At 38.0% G+C, this 15765-nt stretch overlaps 1 protein-coding gene across 2 annotated transcripts in view; it reads left to right on the top strand.

The window, feature by feature from the left end:
* SESN1 (sestrin 1) overlaps positions 1-15765 on the top strand; it is a 79043-nt gene that overhangs the window by 34688 nt on the left and 28590 nt on the right. The window lies entirely within an intron of this gene.

Genomic DNA, 15765 nt, shown 5'->3' on the forward strand with positions numbered 1-15765 from the left:
CCAGATCACAAAGTTCTTTCCGTAGCTGGTTTCTCATCTAACATGTACCACACTTAATGCTGTCTGTGACTCCTTATCTTTGTACGTCCCTCCTGCATTCCCCTGCATCTCTTAGCAGTCTCTGAAAGCTTGATAACCCTATATTATAACATCCTTTCATTCTTATGTTTGGGGGCACTCTGCTCCCCATGTCATCATCCATTAGGACTCCCTTCTGAGTATTCTGTCCAAGCTTCAGTACACATCTAATCTAACTGTAATTTAATTTAAGTGTATATATGGCTTGATTTCTTTTAACATCACAAATATATTTATTCATGGCTATAGAGTATGAGTGTATGTATTCTGTCTCTCTCAGCTTACTCTGACATGTCTTGCAAAACAGCAAAAAAGTGCTAAGGTTCCCCTCTTCTGTTCTGTAAGTAAATGTCTGGGTACTCTGGAGTCATATACATGTTTGCAGCTTAATCTCTCATGTTATTAGATTTTAAGGAATCCTTTCTACAAGTAATGTCTTAATTTTTAAAAATTAGTTATATTTAACTTAGGTTCTGTTTTCCAATCACTTTATAATTTATTTTGACATACAAAATGTCATTATTATTAATTTTTTATGACAACATAGTGGCAAAAATATTGAGACCTTAAGCCTGGGACCTGTAAGTTGTAATGTTAGATATGCTATTTTGCAGTCACAGAAAAGGTCCAGCTGTGCTAGCAATATTAAATTTTCTTTAGCAGATAGGCAGCATGAATTAGTTACATTGCTGAAGTGTTCTGCTGAGGATCCAGTAGCAGCCTTGACAGTGTTTTGGAGTACGACTTGATGCATTGCTGGGAGAATTTGTTCTAGCAGTACTTGTTAGGATGGCCTGAAGGTTAAATTGTCATGACGAATAACCACACTTGGAAACATAGTCTGTTACTGGAAATTTATTTCCTGGTTGTTACTATAGGGAAGGGAAAGATTCCTTTGGAACAGCTTGTACGGTAATTAGAATGTAAATGCTGACTATATGTAATGTACAGGGTAGGCTTAGACATGGATTAGTCAGTACAGCAATAACAATAAAATGCCTGCTTGCTTTTTGTGACATTCCCAAAAGCAAAGTGACTTTGGAACTGCTTTATCAGGCAAGTTTGAGCTTATGGAGGAACAACAGAAAGCCTCAGGTACAATTAACATGAAACATGTCAGGCAGCTTTTAGGAAAAATGAAATATTTTTTTTTTCCATAGTCTTTGGGACCAGATAAGTTTAATTTCTTTTTGCACATATTTTGTGCCCTGAGCCTTTTCAGGAGGAAACTCAGCATTTCTTCCCAGATGGACAGTGGGCATCTTCTTCCCACTATGTTCGTTTTTCTCCTTGCGTCTTTTCTCTTGGCCTTTTGAGTTTTCTACTTTCCAAGTCTTAAAAGTTCCTTTCTTTGTGGAATTTAAGGAATGATTTTTATATGGCTATTGCCTTTGAGGTACCCTGAAGTATTCTTTCTGCCTATTTCTGCATCAGGTCACTTTTGCATTCAGTTCCTCTGGTTCTCTTCTGCTGCAAAACGCATAGACTAGGAAATATCTAATGGAATAGCTGAGGGAAAGATGTTTTAAGGCTGCTAAGCCATGTTAGAGAATTGTGATAATCTGATTCGATGTTTTGTATATGGAGGATATGGAGTTTCGTTTTTCTCCCCAAAGCTGAATATAAGAATACCTTTCTGAAAAATATCTAACCTTAAAAAATTGAAGCAGTGATGTCCATTTCTTGTAGTAAGAGCTTTCAGAGTTCAATTGCTCTTGCTGATAGGAAATGATATCCCTGCAAGATACATTTGTGTAATGTCAGTCTCCGTTCATTGTAGTTTTCTATGAGCTGATCTATGAACCTAAAAAAATCTATTATTTTTTTTCCCCAATCTTTTCTCCTTTTCAGACATCTTAATTAGTCTTAGGGGTATGTACGTATATATATATATGTATGTCCATATATGTGAAAAAAATGAAGTAATCTCTAAACTTTCAGAATTTGCCTAGACTGAGGTTTTTAACCTGTGTATTAAGGGGCCCCTTTTCTTTATCAAGCAAACAGGAGCCATAAAAATCTTTTCAGTACTTCCAGATAGTTTTAACACCAGAAAAGTTATCCTATTCTTAAAAAATCAGATCAACATAGTGTATATAGGAAAGGTGATTGTTCTACCTGATATTCCTACTTTTATGCATTTTAGATCAAATTACCCTTCTAGGCACTATAAATGCACAGTAGAGCCTGATTTGCAGTTCCCAAATGTTCTCTTTGGAGACAGTGATTTCCAAATTACTTTCCCATATGGACATGTTGATTATTTATTTTGTCCTTATGTGTGTTATAGCTAGCTATATAGAACCCACAGAATAGGATAGAATCTTTAGAGATCTGTTACATCTATCAAGATTCAGCGGGGAAGAACCAATTATTACATCTAAGCTGTGCATGAGTTTATCTGCTTGTTTTAAAGACTAGCAGCAGTCAAGAATCAATATTTCTTCTCAGTCTCCTCCTCCTTAGATCAAATGTCATTGTGCTGTTTTTGCTTAGAAAAAAATTGTAGAATCCTAGAATGGTTGGGGTTGGAGAGGACCTTAAGATCATCTACTTCCAACCCCCTGCCATGACCAGGGACACCTCCCATTAGATCAGGTTGTTAAAGGCCCCATCCAGCTTGGCCTTGAACACTGACAGGGATGCTTTACTCCCTTTTCCTAGTCTTTCAAGTTATCTTTTCTGAGCATCTGACCATTTTTGTTGGTGAGAATGCAGAGGACAGCATTCAGTTGATACCTTTGATATGTGTTGACCAATGATGGGGTGTTCCTGCAGAGTAGAGCAGAGAGGTTTGCTTCCTCTATCTTGCAAGCTAAATTACTGTACATGAATCACATTAAAGTTTTGTTGATTGTTTGTTTGTTTCATGTTGACCTCATGATGCCATAAGCCTTTATAACCTTAATTCTTTTCAAAGCCAGATGTCTCTTACATCTTGTTACCCTTTCCTATCTTTGTATAGTTCATAATTTCTACCAGAGAGTAACAACTTAAATATCTTCCCTAAGAACTGTGTTCTCTATTTTAGGTGATTTTAGAACATTTCCCTAATTTTTCAAGAACCTTTAGAAGTGCAAGTATGTCCTCTCAGGTTCCCTCAGTCCTTAACAGGCTTTGTATTACGGGTTCATAAATTTAAGCATTCTCTTGATTCTATAATTCAAGTTGCCATTCTATGTAGAACCACATTTAGCGGGCATTTGCTATGGAATCCCATGTGCTATGTTCTGTCATGGTGGCAGTGAGCCATTTAGCATTCGACAATTTTGTGTTCATCGTGCTGTAGTTTCATGAAAAAGAGTTATGGTCATACTTGTAACATATACTAGCATCTTCCTGTTGAGAAAAGGAAGGCAGAAAAATTTGTTGAGGATCTGTCCTCAACATACATGTCAAACTGATTTTTGGCTTTCTTTCAGTTGCAATTATTGTCCAGGCTCTTACAAGCTGTTTTGCCGAATTTTTAGTTGTGGGGTTTTTTTTTTTTGTTGTTCCATTTTTTTTCAGGAATTGAAATTCAGCTGGCTGAACTGGTTCCCTTTTTATTTCCTTCTTTAAATAAAAATACTGTGTTTCTTTGGGTGCTTCTTGAAAATTAACACTTGCCACTTCAGTCAATTCTTTATATATTTAAGGTGAAATTTAAGATTCCCAGCCAATTAAAAAAATCAGTTCTCTCTAGCCTGACTTTGTCTTCTGGTCTGACAGTTTGTGTTGATGTTGAGCTCTGAGGGTTAGAAAAGGAAATTCAGATGGTTTTGTATGAATGCTGTTACCTTTTTGTTATTTTCCATTCCACTTATTATCTCATTTCCGAATTTCAAAATACTTGATTTTAATCCCAGGTTAGAAGGACAATAGATGCTGAAATACTGGACCTTCTGAATTTGAGTTTTTGGCAGTCTTTCCTTTTTCAGTGCTATGTAAGTGGGTTTTCCACGATACAGCCATATGTCCATGTGTTGCCTATGTCACAACATCTTGTTAGGTCCTAATTGCATATGTTAATGGAAACAGCAGCTGTACCAAATAATTCAAGTTATTTTTGACTGTTAACAATATAGACATACGATAAGCAGGCAAGGATAATGTTGTTTCTAATTGGAATATGGGCATAAGATCCATAAGACAAGGATTTTTATTAAGATAATACCAGGTTAGCTTGGCCTTGATACTTGAACTCTTTAACTGGCTTGTACCAATGTTTTCCTGGAGAAGCGCAACGTGCGCTCTTTTTTTTATTTGCCTTGACTTCTCATTTAGGGCTAATGAAAGAGCAGGAAGTCTGCTGTGGCTTTTGTAGCTGAGACCAGTTTCCTTGTCAGGAAAATGCTTTTATTTAAAACATGCATATTGTGTACACACATACTGACATGTTCTGTTACGGTTAACACAAAACATTTAAAGCCGGATCTCTAAAATACTACAAGCATTTTTAGCCATTTTTGTGGAAGAAGGTCTTCTCAATTTATGAATAGCATTTAAGCAGGGCACTAGTCCCTCTGTTTATGAAATAGCTGTGAATTATTTACCAGAGTCCCAGTAATTTGTAATCAAATTAATTAATGTGAATCTTTCAAGCTATTTCAAGATGTAGGGGTTTGTGTCTGTGTGTGTGAGGGGGATGTTCAGACATCTTTGAAAAGCTGAATGTTCAGAATTTGAAAAACAGCTAAATTTTTGTTGATTAAGTTGAAAATGAAAAGAGAAATGTCCTTTTCAAAGTCAGGAAGAAAGTTCCCTTGTAAAAGAATGGTTGTGTCATGCTAATTTAAACTCTCAATAAAACTGTAAGCACATTTAAATTTTTTAGATATGTCTGTATATTTTACCTCTAATCTTTGTAATATTTTTCTATTTATTAACTAGCTCTTTACTGGTGAGGCAGTGGAACAGCTGTGGCTGTTCCAGAGAACCTGTGGCTGTCCTGTCCCTCACGGTGTTCAAGGCCAGGTTGGATGCGGCTTTGAACAACCTGGTCTAGTGGAAGGTGTCCCTGCCCATGGCATGGGGTTTGGAACTAGATAATCTTTAAGGTCCCTTCCAACCCAAACCATTCTGTGATTCTGTGACACAAAGGAAAAAAGAAAATAATCTTTTCTTAACAGAAGATAAGCGCAGCTTACCAGTGATTCTTTTCTCCTTCCTTTTCTGTAAATCCCCTTTTAATCCAGAATGAAATCCTTTTGTAGCCACTCTTTATTTTAGTTTTTCTCTTTGTGCTTATGAAGATGATTATTATTCTCTAGCAGTCAAATCATATGGCCTAAGACTGGACTAGAGGACCAAAGAGTCTGGAGTAAAGTGCCTTGTCAACAAGGCTACCATTTAAACCAGAGATGATTACTCTTTTATGTCTGTGTCATATGGCTGGAAGGAGCTTGCCTTGAAAGGCAGACCTATGCTAGAGCTTTGTCTTCTCTCATTGAAAACAAAACCTACTTGTAAGCTATTAGGCAGATGTATAAAAAAGATGGTATTCCTGGAAACAAGCTGAGTGGAAGGGCCTTTTAGATATTAAGGCACAGTTTCAAAAGGAATGAGTCATGCCAAGCTTGGCGATACACACTGTATTTTATGACCAGAGTTTTATTTGCTTAAAATTACAGTGTAGCTGTGCTCATTCTCCAGTGTCTCAGGTAGACAAGACCTGAATTTCCAAGCTTAGCAAATAAAGCATCCTTTACCTCTGCCGTTGTTCTGGAAAGGGGAGGAGCAGTGCATCACACAGGCTTTCTTGACTACTTTAAAGACTGTTGCAGATCTATTTAAATTTTTTTTTGCTAGTCTCATTAAGCCATGTAGCATACGTTTTTGGAGTAATATAACCAGTGTCTCTCTGCCAATTATTGTTTTGAAAAATGACATGCATTGAAGTATTCATATTATACAGGTGTTATTGTAGACAGCATTTCCAGAGGTTAGTTACAGAATATACCAAAATCTGTCATTTTTAGCTGTTATCACACAGCCTATACAGCAAGCAGGTTTCTTTGGTTTTGAGGTTTATGATTTGTCAATTCCAGAACTTTCTCCCTGTACCTGAAGACACACAGTGGAGAGAGCCACTTCCCCTTCATGCTTTGCTTATGCATCTCTCTGAAACCATATTATTACAGTTCATGTAATGTGTTTTTTGTTTTATTTGAGAAGTAAAGAAGGCTGTGTCTCCAGCATGCAAACTTTGTGGATGCCCAAGTAAGGGCTGAGTGAGTGATTCTTGAGTTTCCACTCTCTCCTCTGCCATTTATACTCTGCATGAAATCAGAATTTCAACAGTAAGTTGACATCAGTAATCCAGCAGAATTTTTTGAATGCTGTTACAGAGACCTGTACCTAATTCTGAATTACAGGTAAGTAACATGCAGATATTTGGATTATGCATATTTAAATTTGCTAATTTGGAAGCTAAACTTTTTATAAATATCTTGTCTGAAGCTGGAAAGGGCCAAAATTTGAAATCATGCTTGGCTCATCCAGTGCTTAGAGGCAGTGTCAAGTTCAAATACTTAAGCTTCAGACTTGCAGTTTTCATGTTTAAAGCGCAGAATAACTTGCACATACGTCATACGGAGCTTTTGTCATCCTAATGTATGTATGAGGAAGAAGAGTTGAAACTGAATTTCTGTCTTTATTATAATATATACTCCTACAGTGTCTCTTATCAGATTGTAAAGTGCTTAGACTTTCACAAGGAAACCACAGCAGTAGCTGTTCCCAAGCTGAGTTGACAGTACTGCGAGAACAACAGCAGCCATTTGCATAGCTTTGTCAGTAGTCTGTTTTACAAATGCTGTTCCATACATAACCCAGCTCATCAGTGATAAACAGGCTGGTTTGAATCCTGATGTAAATTAATGTACACTGGCTTATAAAAGCTTCATATTGATTTGGTTTTATCTCTTCGTTAAGCCGTTTGTAAACAGTGTTTAAAAAGGTACACACATAGTTTGTGACAGTTTAACCAAATCCATTTTAAATAACTGGTAGCAGTTTTAACTACAAATACTGTATATAGCTGAGGCTAGAAAAAGACTGCTTTCTCAACGGATCTTGTCTCATCTCTCCGTATAGTTATCTGCTGAGCATACCAATTTGCATGAATGCTCGCTTTTGATTCTTGTTAGTTTGTGAACTCTCTAGTAGAGTAAGAATGAATCAGGTGGTGATCCAGGATTAAGCAGCATCAGCAAAGCCATTTTAGCTGCTTGAAATCCGATATAATTTCTAGTTTTGTATGGTTGTTACTGATCTGAGCAGAGTGATACTACAAGTATGTATCTGGATGTAAGTTGACCTTCATAATGATTGAGTGTCTTCCAGGAGACACAGACCTGTTTCTCACATTAAGAGGCAGGGTTTATTAGCTCTGAAATGGTGAAAACAGTGTCATGGTGATACAGTTCCTGCGCTGGAGCTGGCTTGTGTTCAGACACGTTTTTGCACTGGCACAGTAAGTGTAGGACTTCACTCTGTAGATTTGCACTTTAGACTTTTGGACCTGGATGAATTTGCAAGCCCAGCTGTAAAATGGTATAAAATGTTTTAAAAACTCCTTTGTTAAATGGGCTTAGTAGATTTCATATGGAATCACTGAGATATAGTGCAAGGGCAATCAAATAATGCTGCTTGAACACAAATATATTTTAAAGCAGATGTAAAAGAACTCTCTTAGACTTTAGAATTGCCTCTCCTGGTAAAGTAAGCTCTGAGCTTCAGTACAGTGCTTTATAAATAAGATTAACATATTTAAAGAGGACAATAATAATAATAATATAAATATCAGATATTTGTAGAGTGGGATTTCACATTGCATTTGATTACATATGTAGGCATTTTGCCTTCATGGATTAGTGTACTAATTCATATAATTTGACAAACAACAGATTTCAGTCTTTTTCCCTAGGTTTTCATTTATTGCTATTATGTTATGGCAGCTCCTAGAAGTTGTCATTGACTGGGTTTCCCACTGTGGTATCTCCTCTAGCATGATGTTTTCTTTCTGCTGCTTTCAAATGAGATTATAAACTTGTAAGTAGGGAAAAATGTCTTTCTAATACTTCATCTGCATGGGAAATTATTCCATGTAGATTGAAGTTCCTGATCATTGCCTCAAACTGAGCCATAATGATGAATGAACAGCCAGTTTAACAGAGAAGAAACCTACCACTGATTGACAAATAAAAGGGGAAATAGGGGTTATATTCGTAACTACAATGACTATGTATTGAAATGAAATAGCTGCTCACTTTACAAAGTTATCTGAAAAATAGCAAAGCTGTTGGCTAAACCTCTTTATCACTTGGCTACTACAGAGTTTTTCTCTGAAATCCCGTTTAATGCTGAGAATGCATGTCTAGAATTAATTGTCTGACCAGTATTTCTTCTCCTGCTCTGAAAGAATTGCTGTTTTTGTAGGGAGAAAAAACAACTAAAACCTCTTAGCAAGTGTTCTAAACTCGTTCTTTCTTGTTGAATAAAAATAGAGTTGTATCTGTGATAACAGCAAATCAGACTTGTGGGGAGAGGTAGTGGCTTTTCTTAGATGAGCTCCTACAGTTAATAAAAGTAGATAAGCTTTTAAGCCTGATCTGAAGTAGAGCTTGTCCCCTGTAGTTTTGCAGCTGCATTAGTTGATCTAATGAAATACATTATTTAAAAATAAACCTTATTTACAGGTTTATTTGGTAAATATTTTGCAAGCCAGAAATTTCATATTCAGTGATCTTTGTATTTATTTCTGTGGAACTTCTGTTCTAGAACGCTGCTCCACACAAATTATGTCTGCTCTTAAGTATTATTAATGGAAGACATAGTATAGTGGAGACTAAATGCAGGTGAATAGGATTTACCCTCTTGTAATTTGGGCAGAAGTGGAATTTAGCTGTTTCTGTGTGAGACCACTAGAACTGAATCTACCCATTCTTGGGTTTTAGTCACTTTCTGATAGACCTTGCAAATAACCAAAGACTTAATTTTCCTCTCAGTTTGCCAACAAGTAGTATCTATTGGGTTAAGGAATAAGGTACACAAATACCAATAACTTCCTTCAAAGTGTCTGAACTTTTTTTTCTGTCAGAACTTACATTTGGTTTCACTGGCATGTCCAAGGAGCTTTAAAGAGTACTTCTCCAAAATGTATTCATGGAGAGAATCCATCCTGTTCCAGCAGTGTACATTTATTCAAACAGGACACTCTGAATTGCTGTCAGTTCTTGCGTATAGCAGCAGAATACTTCCTAATGGAAACAGGTATTTAGAAAACAATATTTCTGGGTTGGGACATACTGGTTAGAAAAGTTATTCTTCAAAGTATGGTATGCTAAATTAGTGCAATAGCAAACCCCTTCTTTGAAGGAATTTTTGTTGTTTCTGTAAATTTTCTTTACAGAAAATTTGTGGGGAGGTAGGGGAGGAGAAACCCCCCCAAAGCCCTATTTATATGTTTCAAGGCAACACAATAAATATTCTTCATAGAATAACCTTAAGTACACTCAGAAGCTTGTCATATTTGTGTGGCTGTGATGTGTTTACACAAGCTGCCAAGGTGAGATCACTTGCTTTGCAGTGTGATTGGTACGTTCCATGCTATTAGCAGCTCTGCTGCATGGAGATCTGGCTGTTCATAAATATGCCCAAATAACATCATGAGGTTACAGTGAGGGAGCCAAACTGCACTTTTTTAGATCATAATTCTCTAACTACGTGCACTGAGGCAGGGGACCTGTGACTAATACTCTTAAGGAGTTTCAGTAAGGCAGCTGCCTGAGTGTATTCAGATACAAGGTGGGGTTTTTTCAGTTTTTAAGGTTCACCTCATCTTTCATAGCCCTTCTAGAATGGCAATCCAGGCCTTTTTGTTGTCATATAAACAGGTTGGGGCACTAATAAATAGGGAGACCCAGCTATCTTATGTATGCTGACTTTGCAGCCCAAACAGAAGTAAGTACGAAGAAACTCCCCCTTTTTCAGCAGTAGGAGCTGTATAGAAGAATTGTGAGCTTTAAGGAGGGATTGGTTTTGCTATGTTTATTTCTATGTCCTTGGTGGGGATTCCCTGGGTATATCATCCAGAGTAATAACTGGACAATGAAAACATTGCTGCAAAATGAGTAGACATGACCATGTTTTGAATGACAATATCCTTCTTACTCTGCAGGACGTAAAACCATATTTGCAAAATACAAGGAGTAGAACTCATTAATACAGAGAGCATACAGTAACCAGGTAACAACTGTATGATGAAATCTCTTGGAGATATTCATCAAACAATATTTGTACTAGGGCTTTAGCTTCCTCATTTACATGAAGGCAAGGGAGAGCGAGAATTTTGCTATCATGGCAGTTTCATGCTCTAGCAGACTAGTGGAAATGGGGTTGTGCTGACTTACAGTAAAACTGCATTTTAAAGATTAACTTTGCAGCCATAAGAGTTAGGAAAGTGTATGTCCTACAGCATTTGTGTGTTTTTTTTATGGTTTATACAAAAACAGCAAGCAAGCTGATTAGCTATTTGAATCTCCTTAGGGCTGTTGTGTATTGATGTTCTTCATTACCACCCTAAATTTGCATGGAGGGAATGTACTCCCAAATATCTGTGGCTTGTTTGTTTGTTTCTTAACTATAACTCTACTTCCCAGTGGAATAGCTGTCCCCTTCTGCAAGTAATACTCTGGTTATGTTTATGTAATAGTTTGTGCGATCCCTTGGAAAAAGCATAGGCTGATAAATATCACAGATAAGTAATCAGAGTACATTTACAACATGTTTTGTGGTGCTCTGTTGAACACACCTGAACTAGCTCTGACAGGCTGGTGCAGTGCGGTGGAGGACTGCACCAAGAGATAACCTCAGGTCCCAGAAGCTGTCCAGCTTTGCTCCCTAGCCCTGCACTGAAATGGCAATACTTCTCCCAGAGCTGTATTGTTGAGCAGTTCTCTTTGGTGCTGTGTGTCAAGTCTAAATAGTCCTTGTTCAAATCAATGGCCCAGATTCTTACAGAGCTTTTTCATAAAGCTCTTCTTGTGTCCTGGACAGGACTAAGGGAAGCAAATCAAATGTTAGGCTATGTTACTGGCTAGGGAAACCAAGACAAGATGTGGTATTGTACATTTTCACCTTGAATGCTCTTTAGCTTTGGCTGTCTTACAAAAGGCACATCAGAAATAGGCAATTTAGGTTACCAGAATAGGCTGGAGTTTGGATGATGGGAAGATGGGAAAGGATAGGGGAGGGATTAATGAATGAAAAGAGCTAGTTGTGTGTTTGTCTGTTGTCTTATTGTAAGAAGTGATATATAAATTAGAAACCATAACTTTTGTGTAAAGCAGAATGTTCCAGGATACTTTGGAGGCAAGAAGAAAAAAACCCTTAAAGCCTAGTTCTCATCTCCCACCAGATCCTCCTCCTCCCAGAAATCCCCACTTGCCTTCCCACTGTCAATATTTACAGTAGTTATATTGAAGGTGTACAGTTATAAAAGTTTAACAGAGAATAGCAAGATTATCTGTTACATAAAGGAGAGAAAACACCTAATTGTGATAGCATGCCTGGACAGACTCTTACAATTTATTTCTCTACTTGATATCTGCTAGCTGTACCTGGTGGGGAGGATAAATGTGTACAGCTTTAAAGAGGGAGGTGGGGAGCAAGGAACAATATAGCATAAAGCACTGTACAAGCATTGAATACCTCTAACACAGAGCCCACCTCACCAGCTGTGCATAAGGCAGCCTGTTTTACCCGTGCTGTGTGCCAAGAGACTGAAACAGAGATAAGCTTAAACAGTATGTACAGAATTCAAGGGCACAGTTTCTTTTTGCTTTCTTATCTGTACAGGGCTTTTCAATTGACTTTTAATCCTTCTTACACAGGCTGCTTAAATCCCATCAACACTGTTTATAAATGGAGATTTTTTTAATAACTCAGCCTTACCCAAGCAGACAGTTTTGAAATTGCTGCTGAATGCTGCTATATTCATTAACTCTCTTCGTGTTGCCAGCTGTCCACTATTGCTTGTCTGCTGAAAGACTTTGAGTCCTTCTTTACTTTGGGATATGACTGGTTTTGTTAAATGGTGTAAACAGGTGCTCCTACGTCTTTTATCACTGGCCTGTAGTGTTAATTGCAAAGTCAATTCTGAAAAATCTGGGTGAAAAATAGATGCTTTTTGTAATTTATTGTACTTTTTCTGGAGAGGAAAAATAAAGGCAGGCATCTGGATTTTCCTTCTCAGACGCTATAGATTTAATAACATATAAGGTTGTCTCTAAATAATGCTGCTGATTTTAGAAGGAAATTGTAATAAGGTCCATAGAGTTACACTGGAGACTAGTTTTTCTATTTAACTGCTGCTGTATGATCCACTGGCAAAACCAGCTGGAATTGTCCCAAGTTTGGGTTAGTGTTTGTCCAAAAAGAGAAAACAAAGTAGCTGCAGTGGAAGGAATAGATAGGCTACCATTTTATTTTCACATCAATTTTGTGTGTTCTGTTTGCTAGCAGTTCTGCTTAATACTAAAACTTGAAAGTTCAATTCTAAGAATTGAACCACTCTGCAGAGGTTATACAGCAAAGCTCTCAGGCCTTTGGGAAGGATTTTGTTGCAGTCTGGACACTGACTTGGGTAACCCATGTTTTCCATGAAGTGACTGTATAAACTTTCACTGTTTGAAATTAAGTTGAATCCCATACCAAACCTCACCCCTTGAAAATGGCTTTTAGTCTGAGAGATGTGGTTTCTGCTCGTTGCTGATGCACTACACAGCAATGTATAAAGCTGCAGTCCTGGGTGAGTCCCTGTACTAAAGGGGCTGTCCCTAAGCCAGACAAGTAGAGGGATGCTTTTCCCTAGGAGTCCTTAGCCCCAGATGTTATTTCTTACTTTCCTCACCTAAGCCTCTGGTTTCCATCCTTCATTTCCAGGAACTGCTTTTTCTAGCTTTGCACTCCCCTGTCCTTAATGACCAGTGGGTCCAGCTGTCAGGTACTAGCCTGGAGTGCAGCCTGTTTTCTTTTACTGGGTATGATGTACGGAGAGAGTTTTCAACCTCTACCCTCCGAGTTCTTCAGAGGTAGAAGGAAGTTGCGGTGTGGTGCTAGGTGAAACTCAGTCTACACTCAGTGAACTCGTGCAAGTTTCAGGTTCGTAATAAGATCAAGCCCCAATAACTTCTGCCAGACTTTGTATTTCCTGGGGAAGTTCAGACATTTTCAGTCTGCAAGTGGCTTTGATAGCAAGCCGTCAGCAAAGCCATCCATCCTTTCTTGCAGAGCTAGAGGTCTTTTGGAAATAGCAGTAACCTGTAACTTAGAAGAAATTAGACTTTTGCATACTGTAAAAGAAGGTCTTTGCTGGAACTAGTACATGTTCTCCAGGGAGAACATCCTCTGTTCTGTGCATGGCACCACTAAGAATCACTGGTGCTCACAGTACTAGTGTCTAGAGTCAGACAAGCAGGCAGAGCTGCTGTACAGATCCAGAGCGCTATTACGTTAATTACAGCCCAGCCAGGCTAACAGTAAGTAATTTTTAAGATAGGGTAATAAGAAAATCAGATTCACTCTACAGTAATATCTGGTTCTTCAAACTGAAATAGACAGGTAATAGTGGGGAAGGTAGAACAGTGATAGAAATTAAGGGGCAATGTTGTAGGGAGGAGGGAGCCCGAGCTTGGAAGAAGGAAGTCAGCTGGTGACTGAATTGTGATTAGTGTGCACTGATCTGCATCTAAAAGCCCAGCTGTTCTCTGTACAGTCTCATTTTTTTAGGTATTGCCTTCAGTAACTGGCTTTTGTGTTCTGAGTTTTGTGACTGTATTTGCTGAACAGGCTTCCTGTCAGGAAAGAACTTCGTGTACAAGCCTTACCTGTACACGCGTATTAAGGAATAGGCATATTGGTCGATGTAATCTGAATGTAAAGAGTTTCAGTATCTGCATTTGATTAATATTTAAGCAGATTTCCTTTATTTAAAATAGGTCATGAACCCAGAGTCCTGCTGAAATGTCTTTTAGTGTGCATTCTTCAGAGTCTCCCACCTGTGTTTGGCTGTGTACTAGCCATTTTGCAAAAATACTGGGCAGAGAAAAAAAGGGCTGGAAAACAGTTTCTCAATATGGAACAGATGAGCTTGATCCTTAGAAGTGTCACTTAGAAGTTAACTGAAAACCTTGCAAAATTTCTTTCTGGGTCTTTCCCCGGCACTTTTCACATTAATTGCAACACTGTTTTAATAAGTTTTCAAGCTGGTTTAAAGGCACCTAAGATAGGATCCCCTGCTTGATGTAAACTGTTGCATGTAAGCAGCAAGCCATGGAGATGAAGCACCCTTCCACCACAAGAACTGTGTGCTTTCCAGGGTAATGATACACTTATGTAATGATCGAGGTTGTTACCAGGCTAAAAATATGTGCTTGTTTCTCTGGGAAGTTCCCTTAAATCTTCAAATCTCAGTTGTTGACTCTAGCTGCCTTCATGTTCTTTTCACAATATACTGTTAGTTGCAAACTTTATGAGCAGCTGCCCACTCCCTTTGCCCCCTGAGACAACTGGGAACATGGGCTGAAGGTTGTAGATGGTCTGATCAGGAAGTTCACATTAGTGTCAAATGCAATTGCATGGCTTCTCCAGCAGTTGGTGGAAGTTTTGTGTGAGGAGAGGAGGAAAACATATTCAGGGAGAGACTTGTATAAAACGTACGGGAAAAACTGGATGCAGCTGTATTCCTTCAAATCTGATAGTGACCAAAATAGCAGGATAAATGCCATTAACATTTAGTTGATAATTTGCTAGACAGGGAAAACAAAATAAATTTGCTGTCAGAGGTTTTATTTGCTGTTTGAAAACTATACTGTAAAGTGTTGTTGCTTTATTCTGTCAACAAACTGATCACAAAAAAAGAAGTTATAGTCTTGTCTTTTACAAAAATAAAAGTTTTAACCATACATAGTTCAGTTGAGAATTTAGTAGGATACTCAAATTCAATGATGCTAAATTAGACAACTCCCATCAAGAGAGTTTGTTCTAAAGAGGAGCAGAAAAGACATTTACTTGCAAAGTTCAGACTTCTCTTTCTACTACACCTCTTGATGATATTACTGACTTTTAAATAGGCTGCAGTGCTTCCCATGCTGTAGGTGCTTGGGATCGAGCATGTTTTCAGCTATTGTTGACTAAGAATTGTTAGCCAGTAACTCTCAACATAAGCTGATTGCTTTAAGACGGGCTTGGACATCTCTGCGTCCAATGTTCCTTAGTGTTGTGCTTTTAGAAAAATTTTTGCATTGTGACTTGTTTGTGGTTGTTCTCTCTTTTTTAGTAGCCACATAAATGTCAACAGGCACGCAAGGCAGCATGGCAGGGGTGTAGGATAACTGTGGCCAGTACTCCTCTGTCATTTTTGTGTCCAGATGCCTTCTTAATTCACTCTCTCTCTTGGAGAGTATGCTTGTGATTCCTTTATACTCAGACCTGGATTTATGCCCTCTATCCCATACATGCTTGTTGCTTATTACCAGGCAGGCCTGTCAGTGCTTGAGAATGTAGTGTCCCTGTTTTGGGAAACTTGTGGCCGGTAAGGCTTTCTTAAAACAAAGGCTCATTTGTTGATATGTAGAGCAACAATTCAGAGGCAAGAATATAGAGCCAAAAATCTAAATGTGTGTTTTGTTTTATGTGAATGTC

Source organism: Pezoporus flaviventris, unplaced genomic scaffold, assembly GCF_033815535.1.
Source record: "Pezoporus flaviventris isolate CSIRO_AGI_PZ_B2104156 unplaced genomic scaffold, CSIRO_AGI_Pfla_v1 ptg000031l, whole genome shotgun sequence".
In the NCBI taxonomy this organism is placed as follows: domain Eukaryota; kingdom Metazoa; phylum Chordata; class Aves; order Psittaciformes; family Psittacidae; genus Pezoporus; species Pezoporus flaviventris.